Raw genomic sequence first — 22,174 nt, forward strand, 5'->3', positions numbered from 1 at the left:
CAGAAGCAATCAAGAAGCAGATAAAAATGATCAGTTAGGTTTCTTGGCTGCAGTATTGTTTGTAATAGTGGAAAACAGAGAGTTATCTAAAGGCTCAGTAGTCAGGGAGTGGTAAAATCATATCATAACCATATGGTAGCATATAATATACCCATTATAATCATGTCTTTGAAGAATACTAAGAACATAGACAATATGTATAGTATTAAGTGAAAAGAGTAGACAACAAAAATTATATAATATGGTACCCTTTTTATTTAAATACTTAAACATATTTGTGTATATACCAAACATTGGTAAATTGCTAAGTATACCAACATATTGACAACGGATGTCTTTGGATGTTAGGAATAGACATGGTTTTCATTGTCTTCTTTTCTCCATTTAAAAAATTTTTATAATAAATGATAAAAATAAAAACAATAGTAGCTAATGCTTGCTAATTGCTTAGTCTGTGCCAGGCATAGTTCTAAATACGTCATAGGTATAAACTCTTTCCATTCTCACTGCAGATCTTTTTTTTTTTTTGAAGGTTGTTCCAGGAACTGGCAACAAAGACTAGATATATTCTTTATTGTATTACAAGCATATTAATAACAAATACTTATTAAGGACTTGATATGCAACAGGTACATTCTCACAAAGCCTTATTATTATCATCTCCATTTTACAAATGAGGAAATTAAGTCTCAGGGATCATATGAGCCCCAACTTCATAACACTGGTAAGTGGTAAAGATTCGAAGTCAGGTCAGTTTACTCCAGAGCGCATGCTGGTAACCACAACGCATCCTTCCTTACTGTGTACCCTTGCGCAAATCACTTTACCGCTCCAGACTATCTAGTAAAATGAAGAGGCTATGATTACCAATGTTCCTTTCAACTCCAGTGTTTCCCTTTTTCATTTAAATTGTTTCAAAACACTGTAATATCCTGCTTATGAGTAAAGAATAATTTACTATTACTCTGCTGTTGGACATTTAGGCTGCTTCCAGTTTTTCCTTAATATAATTAACCCTGCAGTGAACATCACAGTGCACTGGCTCTCCTCACTGCAGATCTTTGAAGTAGGTACTATAATTGCATCTACTTACCTTACACTTGGAGGTCCCTGAGACGGAAGTTGAGCAAATTACTCAACGGCATTTTGGCTCTGGAGTCTGAGTAAAACCACTGTACACACTGTCTCCCCAGTTTCCTTATTCCACACCTGGAACCAAGGCTTAATGTGAATTTACATTGTAAGATGGTGGTCTCTTAATAACAGCTTTGGGACTGGGGAAGGTCCAATAGTACCATGTGAGAAAGATAATGGGGTGGAAGGGGAAGCAGGAGGCTGAAAGAGAGGAAAATCTTTTTCAAAACAGTGCCCTCAGTTCTAGAGCCAAGTAATATACTCAGTTGTTTTAAGAAGAGAAAATAATTAGCTTAATTTAATTTTGCTTGGTGTGCTTCCTCTGAGAAGAGCGTATGTGGGCAAAAGAGACTCATTAGCTCCACAGTTAGCCACCCAGATATCTGTGGGGCTGCATGCTTTTGTACACACTGATAATGGTTCTTGAAGGGAGTCCTCAGTGGTGGCTGGCGGAGGGCGGGGGCGGGCGGGGTTCTTCTTTAAAGACATCACTGAATGCAAAGCTCTGCACCCTTGGGGTGACTCACAGACAGCAGGTCTTCATCCCCAGAGAGATCTTGGCATCGAAAAGGACCAGTGAGACTATGCCTGCCAACCTTTAGCCCATTTCCATTTGTAAGAGTCTCTGGATAAGCTGTTGCTCTCATGGCTTTACTTCCCTTATTTGTGATTTTGCGAAGTGAAACCCCAGATTATTAGTCAGGGCTCTCTGGGGAAACAGAACCAATAGGAGATACATCTATATCTATATCATCTATATATCTATATCTATATCATTTATGTCATCTATATCATCTATATCCATATCTATATCTATAGCATCTATCTTCCTATATATATAGGAATAGGCTCACACAGTTATAGGGAACCAAGAAGTCCCACCATCTGTTGTTTGCAAGCTGGAAAAGCCAGTGGTATAATTCAGCCCTAGTCTGAAGGCCTGAGAATCGGAGAGCTGATGATGTAAGACTTGATCAGATTCAGAGAGCTGGAGAACCAGAAGCACCAGGGTCTGAAGGCAGGAGAAGTAAGTCTCAGCTCAAACAGAGAGAGAAAATTCACGCTTCCTCTGCCTTTTTGTCTATTCGGCCCTCAACCGATTGGGTGATGCTCACCCACACTAGTGGCAAAAAGTCAAAGCTTGCCTTTAGCATCCAAGTAATGATCCATTATCAGGGTTTAAATCCATTCATTGCTCCTTCAGAATTTAGGTGTAACTGAAGAGGTTTCTGTTATCATCTGGTATTTGCAGACCTCACTCTGTCACGTGAAAGAGCTGTCCCATCATCCTTGTCCCATCCTCCTTCTCCCTTACCACCCAGACCAATTCTAATTGCTTCGAGCTCTGATCCTGGGCTCTTTTAGTGCCACCAGAACCTGATTAAACTTTTAGATGTTTCACAGGGGCTGTAGGCTCTTGTCAACACTAACCTGTTATTGTGCCCTTCGAAGTACTTTTTCTCTAGTGTTGCGGTGAACTGGGAGATCTTATTTAGCATTTATTAAATAGTAAATAGCTAATTACTCAAAGTAGCTATTTACATATTGAATTTATTTTTCTTGGCATCTTTAATGTCGGATTAACATTTTATTCCTACAGCTGGAAGATACTTACACAGAATAAAACATTCCCTTATTTAATCTCAAGTGGAATATACGATAAGTGTGATCATTTTAATTTGTGTCATTTATTAGTAGGAGAGAGGTATCGTACAGGTGGGATGCTCCATCACACGCCAATTAGCAGGTGGCTTTGAGGGCAAGAGAGAAAACACTTTCATCAAGGGGATCGTAGCAGTCACAGAAGTAGAAGTTCAGCTATGGGAAAAATAGAGGAAATGACATTGGGATGTGTGATTTTGGAAACTGGGGACAGAGCTTAAAGCAGTAATAATAACACTGTACAGATATCCTAAGAGAATACTCAAAATAGAAAGTCTGGCACTCTCTTTGTAAAAAATCACATTTTCTTTTTCTAATCATGAGAGAACCACAGAAAGTTAGATCTGAAGGAGACTTTACTGATCTAATGAAAGTTCGTTACGTAGATGCGGGAACTGAGGCACAGAGGAGTCTTATTCAACGTACTTTAAATTAGTACCGTGGACACGTGTAAAATCCAAGCCTGCTGTCTCCTCTTCTGGTGAATTTTTTAAAAATATATATGGTAGCTTTTTTTTTTTTTTTTTTTTTTTTTGCCTCCAACATGCCCTTGTCAGTTGGTCCTCTGATGGCCCATATCAAGGTGTTTCATTACACTGCACTTATATCAGGGAGAGGTCCAATGTATGTTTTTAAAAGAGGATCATGACAGGCTCACAAATAGAAATAAAGAGCAAAATAGAATAGGGGCACAAAGCAGCCCATGGCTTTAGAATTTGGAAATATCTTTATAAGAAAGCAAAGTTAACCACAGAAAGAAGGGGGTATTGGTTTTGTTAAGGAGTAGCACTATAGTTCACTGTTAATCTCATTGACCTGTTGGGCTTCTTTTGTTATTTGAAGGCATAGATGCAATATATCTCTGTTTTTAACAAGCATTAGAAATTCAACAAATATTTGTTTAATCATATGAACAAACTTGATTGTAAGATTCGGTGAAACAGGAAGTATGTCAGTCTCTTTAGTTTCCAGCACTGAGTGCAGAATCAATTTTATTAACTGTTTGAGGAAGTATTTTGGACTGATTAAATGCCACATGCTCCTGGAGGCTTTTGGAGACCAACCTTCGTCCCTTGGTTGATGTATTTGGGGATGATTTTCCTTGGTATGTGTATACTGTCCATTTTTAAATGGGGGGCTGATACTTAAAGGTAGATAGCTTCTGCTGGACTCTCTGCCCTCACTCTCCACCCTTCTCCACCCTGCTCTGTGCAATGGAGGCTGATTCACATGAACTGCACCAATAAGCTCCCATGCTCTCTGGTTTCTGGTTGGGTTCAGTCAACGTGGAGCCCTGATGGGAGACTGGAGGGAGAAGATTTGGGTCCAGGTATTTATTCCTCTAGCTTCCTCCCTGAGAAGATGCTTCAAAGTTGTCTATGTCCCTCAGCCTAAGATCTTAGGGTCTCAAGGTGGCCTTCTAGTCACTAATTTCTTCTTCTAAGTACCAATGACCACTCCCTTGTCTCACTTTATTGGGTCCAGGAGTGAGAGTGGCTCTGCTGTTATTTCTAGCAGGTTATGATGCTATTCCTTATAGTTTTCCTACATCCCACCCACATACTTGTAAATAGTTTATTATGCCCTCTTCAGATTACCCTAGTTTACGTGTGTCAGCTATCTCATCTTGGACTCAATGCCTAACTAATTAGTACTGTGCTAAAACATAAGTAACAGAAGTGAAGAGCTGAAACCTTTGCCCTATTTTGCTGCTCTCCTTGACAGCCCTCTAACTCGATCTTCTGGCTCCTCTCATTTTAACCCCACCTTCAGCCTTTGCATCTTGGTTTACCAGGTTTTTTCATGTTACCCTCAACTCCCCAGTCTCACGCAAACTTATCTCCTTCACCTGGTTTCAGTCATGTGTGGAATGATTTCACCTCCCTTCCATGTGTTCCTGGAGTACATTGCCTGGGATACCCCAGGCCTGCTTCCTTCATGGGACCAACCCCTGAAGACAGCTTTCTGACAAGTTACAAGTGCATTAAGAATGAGCCACTCGTGTGTCCCTTTACTTATCTACAACAGGACAATTGTTGCAAGTGAACCCACTCTCTTTCATGTATGAGAAAACCATTCCCTCCTATACTGCATCAACTGAAACTTCAGTCATCTCCCTGCCACTCAGGTTGGTGTCTTGGCATACATATTTTACAAGGTTACTGGCCCTTAGTCTAACAGAGCAATACCTTTAACAGATGAATTCCTTAAGGTTGGGACCTTGGGTTATACAAAATTAAATGAGTTCCCTGATGTTATCAGTTCTGTAAATCCAAAGTTTTGTTGTATTTACATAAAATGAAGGTCCATTAAATTTTATCCTCTTTGTACTCTATCCCCAAAATGGTATTATAAATTTTCTTCTCCTGGAGTTCTTAATGATCCAAAATAGACTCTTTAAGGAGACCTACTGACAGTGTTCTGAAACATAGACCTGCTGCCCTAACTATAATTTTTTTTCACAGAAGGTCTGGCTGCTGCTGTTTGTAGATTTGCCTTAAAATCTGTGCATGTAAAATATTAAACACTAAATGCTGAGACATGGTAGATAAAAATACTTATGTCTCTCTGCCTGCATATCAGGGGAGAGGACTTTGTTAGGAAATATTCATGAGAAAGTAAGAGACTGTTGATGAAGCAGGGCTCAGATGCTCCTTAAATGTCGGGTCAGAATCAATAATAGCATTGAGACTTTATCCTAGTAGGAATGGAGTATGAGAATCTATCACTCTCCAGGATAGCCTTCAGAGGGGAAAGAATGGAGGAGGGATTGGTGAGGATCTATCAGTAAAGCAAAAGAGTGATTTTTGGGTTCAATACTAGTAATTACTAGACACCTGAGAGTGAATCTGACAGACATCAAGATAGAGAATCTTCTAGATATCTCACTGAAGAGTATATTTGAGTCACAACTGCCCTCTAAGAGCGTTTATGATTCAGAAAGTGTCTCTAGGTTCACTGACCTGCTAGAGAAGTATCCTCACAAGAGTAGGCTGAGTAAATTTCAGGGTACCAGTAAACTACCCCACCATCCAAAAGTCTCCCAAGTCATTAAGAATGCCCTTAAGATGGCTCCCTGAAAGTCACTGTAGCTTGAAACTGTAGGAAACTATTTTTACCTCAGAGGCTTCTGAGCTTTGTTTGGAGGAGGAAGAGAAACATCTTCTTGATCTAAGAAAATGTGTTAAAATAGGTGAGGAGTAGCTACAAAGAATCTGGAAGAAAAAGTATTGGTTTGCCGGGTCTGATCATGACAATTGGTTGGAGGGCTGGAAAGTATGGGAGCCATAGCAACAAGTTGATAGCAATGTTGCTCTTGGCATCTTGAATCAGGATCCAAACATATGGTCGACTTTGGAATGTTTCCTTATTAAAAGAAAGCAAAAAGATGCCATCTTACTAGCAGCCATCTATAGTTCTGTAAGACTGTCACCACTAAACCCTGTAACTTCTTCTCTCTGTGTTCCTAGGTCCAGCCCCTCCTCCTCCATAAAGCCTCACTTGACGAACCTTGCCCACTGTGAACTCACTGTACCCATTGTGTAGACCCTGACGCTTATTTTCCTATCCTATATATTTAGATAACTTACAATTAGATTATAATCGCATGAAATGAGGGGCAGCATCTCTCAGCCTTCTTTAATTCTCCAACATTAGCACTGAGTCTGCCTTATAATAGTAAGTTCTTAAAAAATACCCTGGTGGCAGACTGATAAAATAATGCTTAATAAATGCGCTCATTGTTAGGCTGATCCTGACATTGCCGTCATATTCTAGAATATTCTCGGCTAGCTAGTGAAGTCAAGCCATTTTGGCCATTAACATTGCTTGGTCATAGCTAGCCCTTCTGTTGGTCATAATCTGAACTAGTGGCCCTGTTTTTCAGTAACTCGCATCTCGAAAGTTTCTGTTCAATGCCGCATCCCCAACTGGATTTCCTATCTCTGAACTTGTAAGATCTTCTTGACTGGATCTCTGATTCCTGATGTTATGTTTCCTAGTGTCATATTAGCCCAGTAAAGGGGGTTAGGTTTGATCCTAAAGCCACTGAAAGTTTTATGTGTAATCGTGTTAATCTTCAGGTAAAGCCCACTGCTGTCTGGATAAGTTTTCAGCTTCTCAGCGTGGCATGCGAGGGCACCCAGCATCCAGCCGATGCCAGTTTGTCTGCTTCTTATCTTGATGCTCCTCCCAGAAGAGTCTCCATTACTTCTAGAATTTCCCATGTTCCTTCACCTTTGGTTCCTCCTCTTTGGGACAGTTTTCCCTTGGTTAACTTTTACTCAGTCTTTAGGTTTCAGCTTAGGTATTACTTCCTCTACTAAACTCTGGTATATTCCCAAGGTACCACACCCTTGCCTTATCAAGCATAATATCATACTGGATCTGAATATCTTATCTGATTTCTATATTCCCCATTAGATGCTGAGTTTCATGAGGCCAGAGACCACAACAGTCTTCTGCATCATTTTATCCCCAATGATCAATATCCCTTTAAATGAGAATGAATATGTGAAAGGGTGGATATCAATCTCTCCTACTTAGACCTCCTCTGATACTTTGGATTCCTAAGATAATATGAATTCCAGCTGTGATCCAGAATGAGGAAATATGTCTGGTTTTCTTTGTAGACTTGTGTCTCTCATACACGTACACTCTCATACACAGACACACAAATAGAGACTGAGAAATGGATAGCAGGGGGTGTCAAGAACTCAAGGAAAGCCTTACCTTACTTAGTGGAAAATATATTTTCTATAAATGTGCTTGGTAAAATGAATTGTTACTAAATTAAAGTAAATAAAGCTACTTAAAATCAAGGGTCATTTGACAGATCCATATAACATAGTGATTCCCACCTAAGCCCAGGCGTCATCTTATTTGCCTGTTTTCTCAGTGTGTGAAAAGCACTCAGAAAATTCACAGCTTGTCAAATGATAAGGAATCACCCAGTTTGGGAAAATGTTCAGATCCAGAAATGACAAAGCCCTGCTTCTTTAATGAAGCAAAAATCTACTTTCTTTGGTTTGCAGAATTGAACTTCGCAAAATGGATTTTCCTGAGAGGCTTATTCATGACTTAGAAAAATCTTGTTGAATGAGTTGACGAAGGTGTTAAGGTTGAAGATGAAATAGACGTGAGGACCAAGCAGGGACACACTGGCCTCGGGGTCTTCTGAAACCACTGCAGAGAGCAGAAGCTCCGATGGGCCAAACCAGTAATTCTTCCGTAGTTTTTATTTGACTCTGGAACATGTGGATCTGGAAAACAGTCTGTTGTGACATCTTAAGTCTTCAGTGTGTCACGGCCTTGCATTCATGGACAGGGGGGTGGGTTCTACAATAAATGAAAACCGTTTCAGAGGACTGCCCTGTAAACAGTGCAGAGTCAACACTGCTGGCAGCAGGCAGCTGGAGCCTGCAGCAGACGCTGCTTGCATATGGTTGCCTTCTCAGCTTTCAAGAAAACAGGTTACTGAAACCCACCTACCTGTCCTTCATCAGCTGATGTGTACAGTACACATAAGCCGTTGAGAGGAAAACAGAATGTCCCGAAGGGGAAATACACTGATGCTTTGTTCCTTCAGATGTTATATAACTTTCACCTCCAGGATAATAGAAACATCATGTTTTCCAAACACTTCTCACTTTGAAATATATACTTGGCTGTGCTGAGGCCCTTAGGGCTCTGGCTTTCCTTTTTGACTTGTCATTCTGTTTTGTCATGACATAAAGTGTGAACTTGGGAGCTTGGCTCTCTGAGACACGGGGGTAAAGGCGGCTGTTGAAGTCATCAAATTGGCTGAAAGCCAGTTTCTCACACCTCCTCACCTTGGTTCTGAACTTAACTGCATGCTGCCATCTCCTAGGGTTAAAAGAGGGAACTGTCCCCTTCAAGGACCGTGACTCTGGGACCCCTTTGCTCTACCAGTTGGCAACTTTTCCCACTCTGATCACCCTTACATTTTTGCCCCTGAAAGTAATTCAAGTTCAAAAAATGTAAGGGAAATTCATGATTCCATCTATAAACAACTGAGGTAAATTTAACATAGTATTTCATGCTACCCAGTACTACTTGTTTGGGTTTAAAGTATGAAATTTGTTATGTTTTCAGTTCTTTTACTCTTGAGACCCTTCTCTCAGATTCCAGTTCCTGCAGGGGAAGATCTGGTCAGTTTAGTGTACTTTCTCTCTTTCTTTACTCCGAGTCTGAGCCACCTTTAATCCCATGTTAGTTTCTGGAGGAATAAAATGATGTCTTATTTAGGTACTACACAATTTGGAAGTCCTCAAGACCACCCTCACTTCTGACATCAGTTGCAAGTTCAGGGATAATCAAGACCACATTCAGGTTTAATAGTTTGCTAGAAGGACCCAGAACTCTCTCAGGCTTGTGGTTTATTACAGCAAAATGATTCAGATTAAAGTCAGCCAAGGGAAGAGGGGCATAGGACAGGGCCCCGGGAGAGTTGCAAGCAGGAAGCTTTCAGTTACCCTCTTTTGGTGACTTACGTGGACAGTGTATACTTGTCTCGGTAACCATGTGTGATGATAAACACAAGAGTATTGACAACCGGGGAAGCTCACCCCAGCCTTGGTGTCCAGAGTGTTATTGGGGCTCAGTCATGTAGACATGCTTGACCGCCCATGTGTCTGACCTTAGACTCTAGCCCCTTCAAAGGCTGAACTGATACAGTAAATCACATTTTCAGCATAGCGTATCTGGCATGTCCCAAATTTGTAAGCACACTCTTATCAGGCCGGACATTCAAAAGGCTTAGACCTCTTAGGAGCCAACACAAAAGCTAGACCTGTCTTTGGGCAAGAATAATCCTTTGCTGCATAGGTACTTTATGCCTCCAGTTAAAAATGTTTTGGTCTTTCCCAACTGTTAGAATTTTTTTTTTTTTAAATAAATTTATTTATTTATTTATGACTGCTTTGGGTCTCTGTTGCTGCACACGGGCTTTCTCGAGTTGTGGCGACTGGGGGCTACTCTTTGTTGCGGTGCGCGGGCTTCTCATCGTGGTGGCTCTTCGTTGTGGAGCACGGGCTCTAGACGCGCGGGCTTCAGTAGTTGTGGCTCGTGGGCTCTAGAGAGCAGGCTCAGTAGTTGTGGCGCACGGGCTTAGTTGCTCCGCGGCATGTGGGATCTTACCGGACCAGGGCTCGAACCCGTGTCCCCTGCATTGGCAGGTGGATTCTTAACCACTGCGCCACCAGGGAAGTTCCCAACTGTTAGAATTGTTGTTGGTTTTGTTTAGAAATATATATATATATATATATATATATATATATATATATATATATTTTTTTTTTTTTTTTTTTTTTTTTTTTTTGTGGTACGCCGGTCTCTCAGAGCTGTGGTCTCTCCCACCGCGGAGCACAGGCTCCGGATGCGCAGGCTCAGCGGCCATGGCTCACGGGCCCAGCCTTTCCGCGGCACGTGGGATCCTCCCGGACCGGGTCACGAACCCGCGTCCCCTGCATCGGCAGGCCGACTCTCAACCACTGCGCCACCAGGGAAGCCCTAGAAATACATTTTTTAACCAGCAGAAACATTTTAGTTTGAGATAAATGAATATTTGGGGTCTCCTTCTTGACAACCTTGCTACCAGGTGGTATGTTTCAGAAGGCAGGTGTCAGGATGAATTCTGCCATGTATACAAACCCTTATTAGCAGGCAGGTGAGAAATAAATTTTGAAAAGAGTGTCAAAACACTTTTAAAATTCAATAACGTCTTGACTCTCTGTCCTTTTAAGGCATTCTACCAACCTTGAGCAAAAAGTTCATTTGAGGCAGATATGAAAGTGTTCTAGCTTCATGATTAGATAAGTAGTTAGGTGACAGAATCATTTTGAGTCTGAGCACAGAACCCAGTGTCCTAGGTCCAGGGAGCCCTTTCTTAAGGTTGTAGGTTGCTACTGCCATCAGATTCTTACATTCTGTCCAGCAAATGCGAAAGAGGTATGACACATGTATATATGATATATGATATTCTGCCAATCTTGAACTCATTTCAGCAGTGGAAAACCATTTCTTATGCTAATTATAAAACTCTTCAGCAGTGGTAAAACCTTCAAGAGAGTTGATACTGGTAGCTCTCTGGAGTGTGGATTCTTGATTATTCTTTCAGATGCTAACTAAACACTCCATAGTATGTATCCTAATTAGAATACATCGAATGTTAACTAATTAACCCTAGGATATACACAGACTCTAACCTGTGACTATATCACACTATCTATGCCGAAATATTTTAAAGTACACCTTAGACAATATAAAAGGCCCTTCTAGAAAAGGCTGTTTCTTCAGCTCCTCTGATTTCAAAGGTTCACCTGGATTATTTGATCTTCTTTCCCCCTCCCTCCCTCCTTTCCTCCCTCCCTCCCTCTCTCCCTCCCTCCGTCCCTCCCTCCTTCTCTCCTTTCCCCCTCCTTCCCTCCTTTCCCCCTCCTTCCCTCCTTTCCCCCTCCTTCCCTCCTTTCCTCCCTCCCTCCTTTCCTCCCTCTCCCTCTGTCCCTCCCTCCTTTCCTCCCTCCCTCCTTTCCTCCCTCCCTCCATCCCTCCCTCCCTCCCTCTCTCCCTCCCTCCATCCCTCCCTCCTTCCCTCCTTTCCCCCTCCTTCCCTCCTTTCCCCCTCCTTCCCTCCTTTCTTCCCTCCCTCCGTCCCTCCCTCCCTCCCTCCTTTCCTCCTCCCTCCATCCCTCCCTCCCTCTATCCCTCCCTCCCTCCCTCCTTCCCTCCTTTCCCCCTCCTTCCCTCCTTTCCTCCCTCCCAGCCTCCCTCCCTCTGTCCCTCCCTCCCTCCCTCCTTCTGTCCCTCCCTCCCTCTTTTCCTCCCTCCCTCCTTTCCTCCCTCCCTCCCTCCCTCCCTCCTTCTTTCCTTCCTTCCTCCCTCCCTCCCTCCTTCTTTCCTTCCTTCCTTCCTTTCCCAATCTTCCAGTTTTGTCGTAAGACCCCTTGGCTCCTCACATCTCCTTTCTCTCACTATCACTTCACTGGCCCAATTTGAGTTTCTTCGGCACAAGTCCTAAGACATATTCACAGGTGAGAAAATATCACTTATTCTGGCAAAATTTTATGGGTCGTTCTTAAAGCACTTAAAGCATCCCACATTTATAGCTTCTCTATTCATTCAGCAAATTTTTATAAAATCCTACTGTTTGTCAGTAAACTTTTTGTTTTTAAGGAGAGTGGTTCTGAAAGAGTGGTCCGTAGAAACCTGGTGGTCCCTGGGACATGTTCAGAGAGTCTGCAAGACCAAAACTGTTTTCATAATAACCAGAATGTTATTTGCCTCTTACATGGTATTGACGTTTGCAGTGATGTTGCAAAAGCAATGGTGGGTAAAACTTCTAGCATTTAATAATCAAGGCAGTGACACCAAACTAAAGAGCGGTTACCCTAGTCTTTCCGGTTAAAAACAAAAAGCCAGTTTCTTTTAAAATTGTCTTTAATGAAGCAATACAATTTATTAATTTTATTAAACCTTGACCCTTGAGTAAACATCTTTTTAATATTTTGTGTGACAAAATGGGAAGTATACATAAAACATTTTTGCTTTATATTGAAGTACGAAGGCTCTCATGAGGTTGAATTGTGAGCTGAACTGTTGGCTTTTTGCATAGAATACCATTTTTCCTTGAAAGAGCCACTGATACACAACCATACACGTCTATGGTTGTTCAGATTTGTGTATTCGACAGACCTTTCCTTAAAAACATCAATTCAAGGAAACAAACTACCATATTTTTTGCCAGGGATAAAATTGGAAATTTCAGGTGAAAATTTACATTTTTGAAAACTTGTGTCTACCCCAAGCTTGAAAACTTCCCATTCTTAAAGATTTTTCTGATGAGCTCAATGGTGATACAAGGGTGACTTTTTGATATTGTGTAGTGAAATGTGTGAACATTTGGAAGATCAGTATAACTCAGTAAATGAATATTTTCTAAAAAGTATCAATGTATAATGTCACAGAATTATGTGTGGTAAGAGAACCATTCAATGTACAAGATAGACCAATCAATTTTAATGTAATAGAATAAAAATATTTACTTAGACAATTGAAGTTTACACATTGTAACTAAATTTTAAAAAACTTCCACTTACTGAGTTTTGGTGTAGTTTCAATAAAGAAATAATATCCATAATCATCTGAAAAGAGCTATGAAGATACTTCTCCTTTTCTTAAGTATTTATCTGTATGAAGTCAGATATTTTTCATACACTTCAGCAAGAGTAACCTCTCAACATGTAGAATATAGACCCTTATATGAAAATTCAGCTGCTTCTATTAAGCCGAACATTAAAGATATTTGCAAAAATGTAAAACATTGCTGCTCTTCTCACAATTCTTTTCTTTGGGAAATATAATTATCTTTTATAAAAATATATCATTTTCTTTAAAAAATAATGGGTTTATCATCATTCATTTAAAATAAATATATATGTTTGAATTTTTCAGTTTTAATGTCTAATAAAAAGTGACAGATGTAACATCCATCACCATTCATAGTTACACATTTTTTTCTCGTGGGGAAACGAGCAACTTTCAGATATGTAATACAGTATTATCAACTATAGTTACCATGCCCTGCATTACATCCCCATGATTGATTTATTTTATAACTAGAAGTTTTTACCTGTTGATCCTTTTCATTCATTATGTTTCTTCTTGATGAGGTAGTATATCCTTTAATAATTCTTTCAGACAGGTTTGACTGTGGATGATAAATTCTCTAAGTCTTTGTATGCTTCACAAGTGAATGATAATTTAGTATATATTTTATTTTCACAGTTTCACTTATTGTGTTACCTTCTATCTCTGTTTTTGCTGATGAGAAATCTAACTCGTATTTCCTTGTAGACAATCTGTTTTCTCTTGGATCTAAATGCCTGGATTAGGCACAGTGGCAGAATTTTAAAAAAGGTGTGTTTGGGACAGATGATACTTCCAAATCCTATTGTACAGACAGATGTCAGTTTTGCTTCTGAATTAGGCTTATGTCCCTGGGCCTTTCACAGTTCCCAGCCCATAAGAGGTATTCAATATAATTGTTGTGGTTATTTGTTTTATTTTATTTTTTAGTAAAGAATGAATGAATGAGTGAATGAATGAATGAAAGAATGAATAAACCTTGCCAACTGTGTGGGCAATTATTATAAAACTCAAATTTCTTGATAGTGGAGATACTGCTGAAGGATGTTAATTTGAGAGTCTAGACGCTAAAGCTTTGTTGATCGCAGACACAAACTGAGAAGTCAGTTTGGTGGTTAGGATTGGTAGAAATCTTGTGTCTCATTCCATTTGGCAAGAGCTCAGACATTCTTGCTAAATTTTGCTGGCTGGACTGGAGTGGGCTTCTGACCCAGTGTGGTCAGAAATGGTGTGATCATAGGGGCCACTACATGCCATGCCTAGGAGTGAAGTCCTCAGGAATATTTCAGGACTTTGAGTCCAGCCATGAGAGAAAAGCAAGAGGTCAGGAACAGAAGAGCTCAGAACCCATTAGTCAAGGAAATACAAGCTGATGTGAGACAAAAAGATCTTAACCAAAACAAGGGTGCATGATGTGGGGACCTGGTTCAGGATGTCACCTGGTTCAACTACAATGTCAGATCAGAAACTGTGGTGAGTTTACCGTGATACCATGATGATTTACTCTGCCAACCGCATTTACACTTGGAAAAAAATATTCTTAATGTCACTTCTCTAAACATCAATTTGTGTAGACGGTCAACACCAGATGTTAGTAAAATCTCATTATCTGACTCTGCTTGTTGGTCTCACACCCTCCTTCTGGTAACCTGCTCTGGGTGCTTTGTGGAGAATATTGTCTGGATTAGCAATGATTTTTACACTCTCTTTTAACCACTGGAGATATGTAGGCTACTATATCTACTGCTTAAACCACAGGCACACACATACACACCCCTAAGCAGCCCTCCACACACATAGACTTACACACAAACATACACTCATGTAAGTAGTTAAGGAAAAGTCTAGGAACATGTATTGTCATATGCAGAAACTCAAAGCAAAATCTTTGAGATCAGTGAACTAAAATGTTGTCTGCCCCCCAGCCCCCCCCCCCGAAAAGGTTTATAAAGTTTAAAAACATGAAGAATACCCTTCCCCCCTTTCCTCTCAATCCAGGTTAAGTGCTGTGTGGTCACCTTCTTGGTTTCTGTGTGTGATTGAATCCTACTACCTGTATTGTTTATCTCTGAGCTTATCCCTACCGTCAAGTTCCTTTTCCTCACCCCATTGTTGCAAACAGCAGGGGGTGCGGTTCTTTTAGAACGTTTGTGTTTGTGATTGTCTTTGACCCTATTCTCTTTCTTTGAGTACTAGGGTCAAAATTTTGTTCTAGTCTGGAGTTGGTAATGTACATTTGCCTTTAAATCCCTCCCTGGGAAAACCTTGGTTTCTCTTAGAGGCTGGCATACCCAGCTCCCATCTCACACCTGCTTCCAGCTGCCACATTTCATGAGCCTGCTGTGCTGAAACGCATTAAAATGGCAGGCACTGACAATTTTACATAATCCCCAGAGCCAGGGAAGCTGGATCAAGGGAGAGTTTACCCAGTGAAAATCAAGCTGAAGAAAAGGTGAAAGAATTCAACTCTTTATTAGCAATTTTGAGTTCTCCATCTTGAGGAGCTGAGAAAGCCTGCCTCTGTGAGTCTGAGCCAGAGTACTAGATGCTATGTTCTAAATGGTTGTTGGTGGAATTGAAACTTATAGGCAACACTGAAATGTACAGAAAAATCGTTGTATTTCTACAAAACCGAACTCCAATTGCTAAGTCAGCTTAAAATCCCAATCAGGGCATTTTCCTCTCTAACATATTCTCCACTCTTCTTCCAGGACAGTGTGTAGACAGGGAGTGAGAAGCTCCAAGGCAACAAGGAGGACGTATCTGCTTTGTAGACTCTCCCTGCTCCTTGTGTCCTTATTGGCCTCTGCTGAGATGACTCCTCTCTCTGTGGCTGTGGTTATTAGCCGTCTCCAATGGGTCCCAGTTGATGGAGCACATTGTTTTGTTGCACCCACCCAGTGCACCATCCCTACCCCTGGCTGCTGGACCACTGCTAACCAGGTAGGTGCCCTACCTCAGTTTTCATGTACTGTTTGAAGCTCAGTGACATTATCTCCCAGGATTCTAGATTGGAACTGAGCATCTGGCATCCTTTGTTGTAAGATCTTCCTGCCCCTTGCAATGGTAGATGTCTGGCAGGAAATTGTAACTGTAGACCAGCACCTTCAATTTAAGAATTCTAAGTTCCTAATAGCATTGGGGGTTCAGTGTAACTTTATTTATTTATTAATTTATTATCTTTGCTTACAGTTTATTTTTTTAACATCTCTATTGGAGTATATTTGCATTACAATGGTATGTTAGTTTCTGCTTTATAACAGAGTGAATCAGCTATACATATACATATATCCCCATATCTCTTCCCTCTTGCGTCTCCCTCCCACCCTCCATATCCCACCCCTCTAGGTGGTCACAAAGCACCGAGCTGATTTCCCTGTACTATGTGGCTGCTTCCCACTAGCTATCTGTTTTACATTTGGTAGTGTATATATGTCCATGCCACTCTCTCACTTCGTCCTAGCTTAACCCTTCCCCCTCCCCCTCCCCATGTCCTCAAGTCCATTCTCTATGTCTGAGTCTTTATTCCTGTCCTGCCCTTAGGTTCTTCATAACCTTTTTTTTTTTTTTTTCAGATTCCATATACATGTGTTAGCTTACAGTATTTGTTTTTCTCTTTCTGACTTACTTCACTCTGTATGACAGACTCTAGGTCCATCTACCTCACTACAGATATTCAGTGTAACTTTAAACATTTCCTTTTCCATTGAAATGTGTTTTAGTAATTTACTTTTTTTTCTAAGTAATAGATATAAAACTGAAGGGTCCTGTACATATGTTTACAAGAATAGTTAATTTCTGATAAACTTGGTCACTTGTAATGTCAGTTCTTACAAGAGCAGTTGTATAAAATGGTTCATCTCAGTGGTGATGTAACAAAAGGAGATGTGGTTCAAATAACTAAAGCAGATATTGGTGAGGAGATTTAGAAATTTTAGAAGTTAAACATCTGCTTGATGTACTCAAAACCTGCAAAGTATAGGGTTTCATAACAGGATTCTAGCATCTCCTTTTGTCAGATGCCCCAGTAAACTGCAGAAATAGCTATCTCTTTTGATTTGATAATGCTGGTCTTTGATCTTAACAGTATTCAGGAAGGATGTAAGGTGAATTGGGGAGAAATTAAAATGTATACTGAGAGAACTATCTTCAATAACCATAAATTACTCTAAATGTGTGCATGCATATGTTAGCTTTTCTTGGAAATAAGTACTATTATTTCTTTCCTTGCCGGAGGACGGAAAAATAGGAAATGTAATTGACGTCATGAAAGTTTACAGTTGTGAATCTAGGGGTACGTTTCTATTTCTAAGTGAAGAAGGAACACTTTCATTGCAATTAGAAAATTATAAGGCAAGAGCCAATTCAGAACTAGAGTCGTGACTGTAAGTAGCATTTACATCACAACATATAGTTTATAAAACATTACTTCATTTCATCCTCACAATGTTTTGGGGAAGTTACGTTCTTCCTAATTTACTAGTGAACCCGTCTGATAAGATTTACCTGATTCACCAGGTAAGTCAACTATGAAGTAAACTGGGATTTGCATTTTATAATAATTACTTAGCAAATCAATTCCCTAATAACAGATCTTCAGGTGCATTTATGTACATACTTTTTAAAATTTTATTTTATTTTTTGTGGTACGCGGGCCTCTCACTGCTGTGGCCTCTCCTGTTGTGGAGCACAGGCTCCAGATGCGCAGGCTCAGCAGCCATGGCTCACGGGCCCAGCTGCTCCGCGGCATGTGGGATCTTCCCGGACCGGGGCACGAACCCGTGTCCCCTGCATCAGCAGGTGGACTCTCAACCACTGCGCCACCAGGGAAGCCCCCTATGTACATACTTTTATTCAGTATTTTAGAGACACTGAAATAATGTCACTTCTGTAATACAACTTAGTCATTAACTGAGATTCATTTGCCTTAACTTTTCATCAGGAAACTTTTAAGTCTATAGGAAAGTAAAGAGAATTGTATAACGAACACCCATGCGTTTTTCAGGTAAATTTAATCATTGTGTACCTTTCACCATATTTGCTTTATACATTTTTTGCTGAAATATCTAAAATAAATCATAGACTATGATATTTCATCCCTAAATACTTCAGAAGGCATACTCCCCAAGTAAAGTTTTTCTATTTAACTACCTACTTAACCTGATATTATCATCCATAAGCCCTTAATATTAACTAATATCCCATCTATATTTAAATTTCCCTCATTAGCCTTTAAATGCATTTTAGTGTTGGTGTGTTCAAAGTGGGATCCAGTTAAGATCCACACATTACCTTTGGCTGTTTTTTCTTAATAGCTTTTCATCAGGAACTGATGTGCCCTCCCTCCTCCCCTTTCCCCCATGCCATGGCCCTGTTGAGTAGACCCAGCTGGTTATCCTATAGAAAGTTCCACCATCTAGATTTCTCAGACTGCTTCCTTATTTAACTTGTTCCTCTCATAGCTGCTGTTCCTGTTAGCTGGAAATTAGATCTACAATTTGGATTAGAGCGACAGTTTCTCCAATTAGAAAGACTGTTTCAGGGGTGAGGCATAGGGGCCATGAGTCTGGTTGGCTCACCCTTGGTGATGTTGACATTGACTATTATGTGAAGGTGATCCTCATTTACTTCCAAAGTACTGTAATTGTTTGCAGTATTTTTCACACTTTATGATTTCACATAATTCTGGACTCTAACTTGGACATGTGTACTCACTGAATTTTAGAAGTCAGCTTTTACTTTACGACATTGTTCAGGTTCCAGAGAATATTGAATGCAGGCATTTAACCAATACAAAAAGATAGATGATGCTTTGGACAGTGCATTCAATATGTTTTTGAAATTAAACTAAATTTACCATTTTTTGCTAATGAGGCATTGTCAATTAAAGAAGAAACAGCCACATCTAGACTACTCCTTTCGATTCATATTTTCCCTTCATTTTTTTGGTCTCATCATATTCCCTGATGAGCTGTGTATGTGCAGCTTACCAGCACTTCAGAGATCACAAGAGCAAATTCACAGATTAAAGGTTTTCCTCCTCTTCATGACTCTCCAACACACGCAAACACACACATATACACACAGAGACAAATAGAACTGCAAAATAAATGTAACCCATTTACTCAATTTTCTGACACATTTTTCATATAACATTGATTATTAGGACAAGTGTCACTATCAATGTGTACAGTGTGTACATCTGTGTCTGTGTGTGTGTATGTATATTTCCAAAAGCTAATTTGAATCTAAAATGAGCCTTGCAAGTGATTGCATTTTAGAATCAAGGGAATGTGTGAGTAAACCTGCTTTAGCTCAGATGTGTAAAGAAAAATCTTTCTTCTATATTCTGTATATTCACAGTTTTTCTATATGGTGGTCTTGATGTGTTAATAATTTTTAAAGTAATTTTGTTTTCACTGAGAGTAGCACTTTTAAAGCTCTTTGGCATAGGGACATGTGGCCTGGCTTCACTGATCTGAGAACACCACCACCTCTGAGTACTATTATCATCCAGACGGTTTTCTTACTGAGCAGTTACGAAGGTTTATGACCAAGTTATAAACAGGAGAAGGGAGCTTATGTTAATGAGGTCAACACTGTTTCTGTTATGTCTTTGACTTATTAAACAGTCCCCCAAAGGGAATACCTTTTCCAAATGGACTAAACAGGGAGAGAAACTGTTACCAGCTGAAGACTTAAACTACAACTGTACTTCATGTTGTGGAGCTGAACTAAATTTACATTGGAACCATACAATGATACCAATGTCGTAGCAACTATTATAGTAATATTTATTTATGTATTTATATATATAGTTATTTCTATAACTGTTTCTTTGTCTCAGTCAACTAGGGCTGCCGTAACAAAATTCCATGGACTAGGTAACTTAGACCACAGAAATTTATTTTCTCACAGTTCTGGAAGCTGGAGAGTCTAAGATCAAGGTGCCAGCCAATTCGATTTCTGGTAGAGCTCCCTTCCTGGCTTGTAGGATGTCGTCTTCTCACTGTGTCCTCACATGGCAGGCAGAGCCAGAGCAAGCAAGCTCTGTGGTGTGTCCTGCTGTAAGGGCCTAATCCCATCATGGGGGCCCCACCCCCATGACCTCATCTAGCCCTAATGGCTTTCCAAAGGGCCCATCTCCAAATACCCTCACTTTGAAGGTTATGTCTTCAACATACGAATTTTGGGAGGATGCAAACAGTCAGTCCATGACAATCTTCATATGGGGAGTGAGTGAATGGGAGGAAAGAATTATATCTATTTTGTTAGATTGATTGGTTTGCAGACCAGCTTCTGCAGATTTAGGTTGTATGTGCCTTATTCCCCAGCTGCTGGGTTCTGTATCACAGGAGATACTTTGGTCATGGTCCAGTGATACTTGATTGAATGAGAACATGCATATCACTGCTGAGTTAGAGTAAAGGAAGACATTATAGAAAAGTTCAAATATTGAGTGTATTGTTGATAGTCTGTATAGACTAGCTCATTCTAGCACAAGGAATACGAGCATACTGGTTGCAGTTTTGTCCTCAAGGTTTCAATGCTTTATCAATTTGCAATTATAGTCTTAGCTCAGGATTTGTACAGCTTTTGATAAGGAAGTCACCAGCTTGCAGTTGGGTGGGGTGGGTAACCAGACAGCTGCTCATGCATACCAATGAGGGTTTTGTCAATGCAAATTTGGAGAGCCCTTTAAAAAATTTAGCCCTAAGTGTCTACTTCGAGCTTTGGTGTGATATGTGATATGAGACCACTTAACCAGCAAGTTTACCTCTAATTTTAGCTTCACCTGAATTAGAGCTGGCGTGATATTGCATACTGCTACAGACATTAGCAACTTTAAAGTGCAGAAAGAAAGAACCTGAAATGAGATGCAGTCCAAGGGAAGAATCACAAGAATACCACTTGTGATTATTGTGTTGTTTCAAAATTTCAGGAAATCTCTGATGAATATTAGGGTAAAAGAGATAATTTGCTTCTTCACAGGAACACATTTTTAATGCTATTTATTTCCTACTTTGGCAGCTTAAGACAATCTGCCTACATACAAAGGAAGCAAAACAAAACAAAACAAGCTGTTTGGGGAATTGATTATCCAACAAATCCCTCTTGAACAAGCCAGGGTCCCCAGTGAAAAAGGATGCTTTACATCTCTTGCTTACTCCTCAGATATCTGACCATTGGGCTGATGAAATGTCCCGTCAACCAAGACAGCTGGAGTGGCCACTGTGCCATTTTGTTTTGGATTTGTGGCCAGCCCAGGGGTATAAGCTTTGTTTTTTGTGTGAGAGGAGAGAAAATACAAGCTTTCCATATCCTCTCCTAGATTATTGAAGTGACCACTCCCTATGCTAGCTTACCATTCATCACTGCCAAGGGACTGGCATCCCTGAATTCATCTGCAGCCACAACAGTGCTGACCCCCAAGTGCCAAGAGAGTGAACTGAGACTACCCATTCTCACTGACTATACAGGATGATGTCAGATAGAGAAAGGGACAGTTACAATTGGGATAATAGTCATAAAACAACAAAATGGAAAATATCCTATAATTAGTGAGGGCTAGTGATGCAGGAATTTATCGTATTAATTAACTAATCAAACAAATATTCATTTTGTGCTGGGAAGTATTATAATATGTGAAGATCCAAAAGTGCTAAGGTGTTATCTTTAACTTAAGGGATTACTGAGAAGCAGATCAATACACACACAAAAGTATTGTGTACGCTGTGATATGTTTATACCATTTACAAGAGAGACCCTTAGGAGTGAGCCAGCCTCCTTAATGGGGAGATCAGGAAAGGCTTTAAGGGAGAAGCAGAGAATGAAATGTTAGGGAAAAAAAAATCACAAAAAACATTACAAGGCAGTATATGGTAAATAAAAATGAGGAAACAAAATATCTACTTAACAGAGGCTTAGAGAAGGGAAAATCAACTTTCTGTTTGGAGTAGAAAGGAAAAATAACATAAAAGGGGAGGAAGTGGAAGTGGCCTTGAGTAATATTTGCTTTGTAGTTTGGAGGTGGAAGAGTTGTTCAACCTGAACTGTGCGAACACTGCCTTAGTCCCTTCTTGTGTACACGACCTTTAAGGGACCAGGCCCAGTGACTCTAAGATAACTGGATCAACAGAAAGTTGTAACCTTCTTGGGATATCTGGAGATGGGAAGATAGAGCTAAGTCAGCCCAAACTGGGCTTGTGATTGA

At 40.2% G+C, this 22,174-nt stretch overlaps 1 protein-coding gene across 13 annotated transcripts in view; it reads left to right on the top strand.

Annotated features, from left to right (window-relative positions):
- The window catches only part of RNF144B (ring finger protein 144B), an 850,456-nt gene that overhangs the window by 580,583 nt on the left and 247,699 nt on the right, over positions 1–22,174 (top strand). For 12 of the 13 annotated variants that reach the window (XR_013830101.1, XR_013830102.1, XR_013830103.1 and 9 more), the window contains one exon: positions 15,672–15,903. The gene's annotated coding sequence lies outside the window, so the exon portion shown is untranslated. Of the gene's footprint in view, positions 1–13,668; positions 13,844–15,671; positions 15,904–22,174 lie in introns of all 13 variants that reach the window. The other variant, XR_013830107.1, reaches the window with a different exon arrangement.

The sequence above is a fragment of the Stenella coeruleoalba genome (genome assembly GCF_951394435.1).
Source record: "Stenella coeruleoalba genome assembly, chromosome: 10".
Taxonomy (NCBI): domain Eukaryota; kingdom Metazoa; phylum Chordata; class Mammalia; order Artiodactyla; family Delphinidae; genus Stenella; species Stenella coeruleoalba.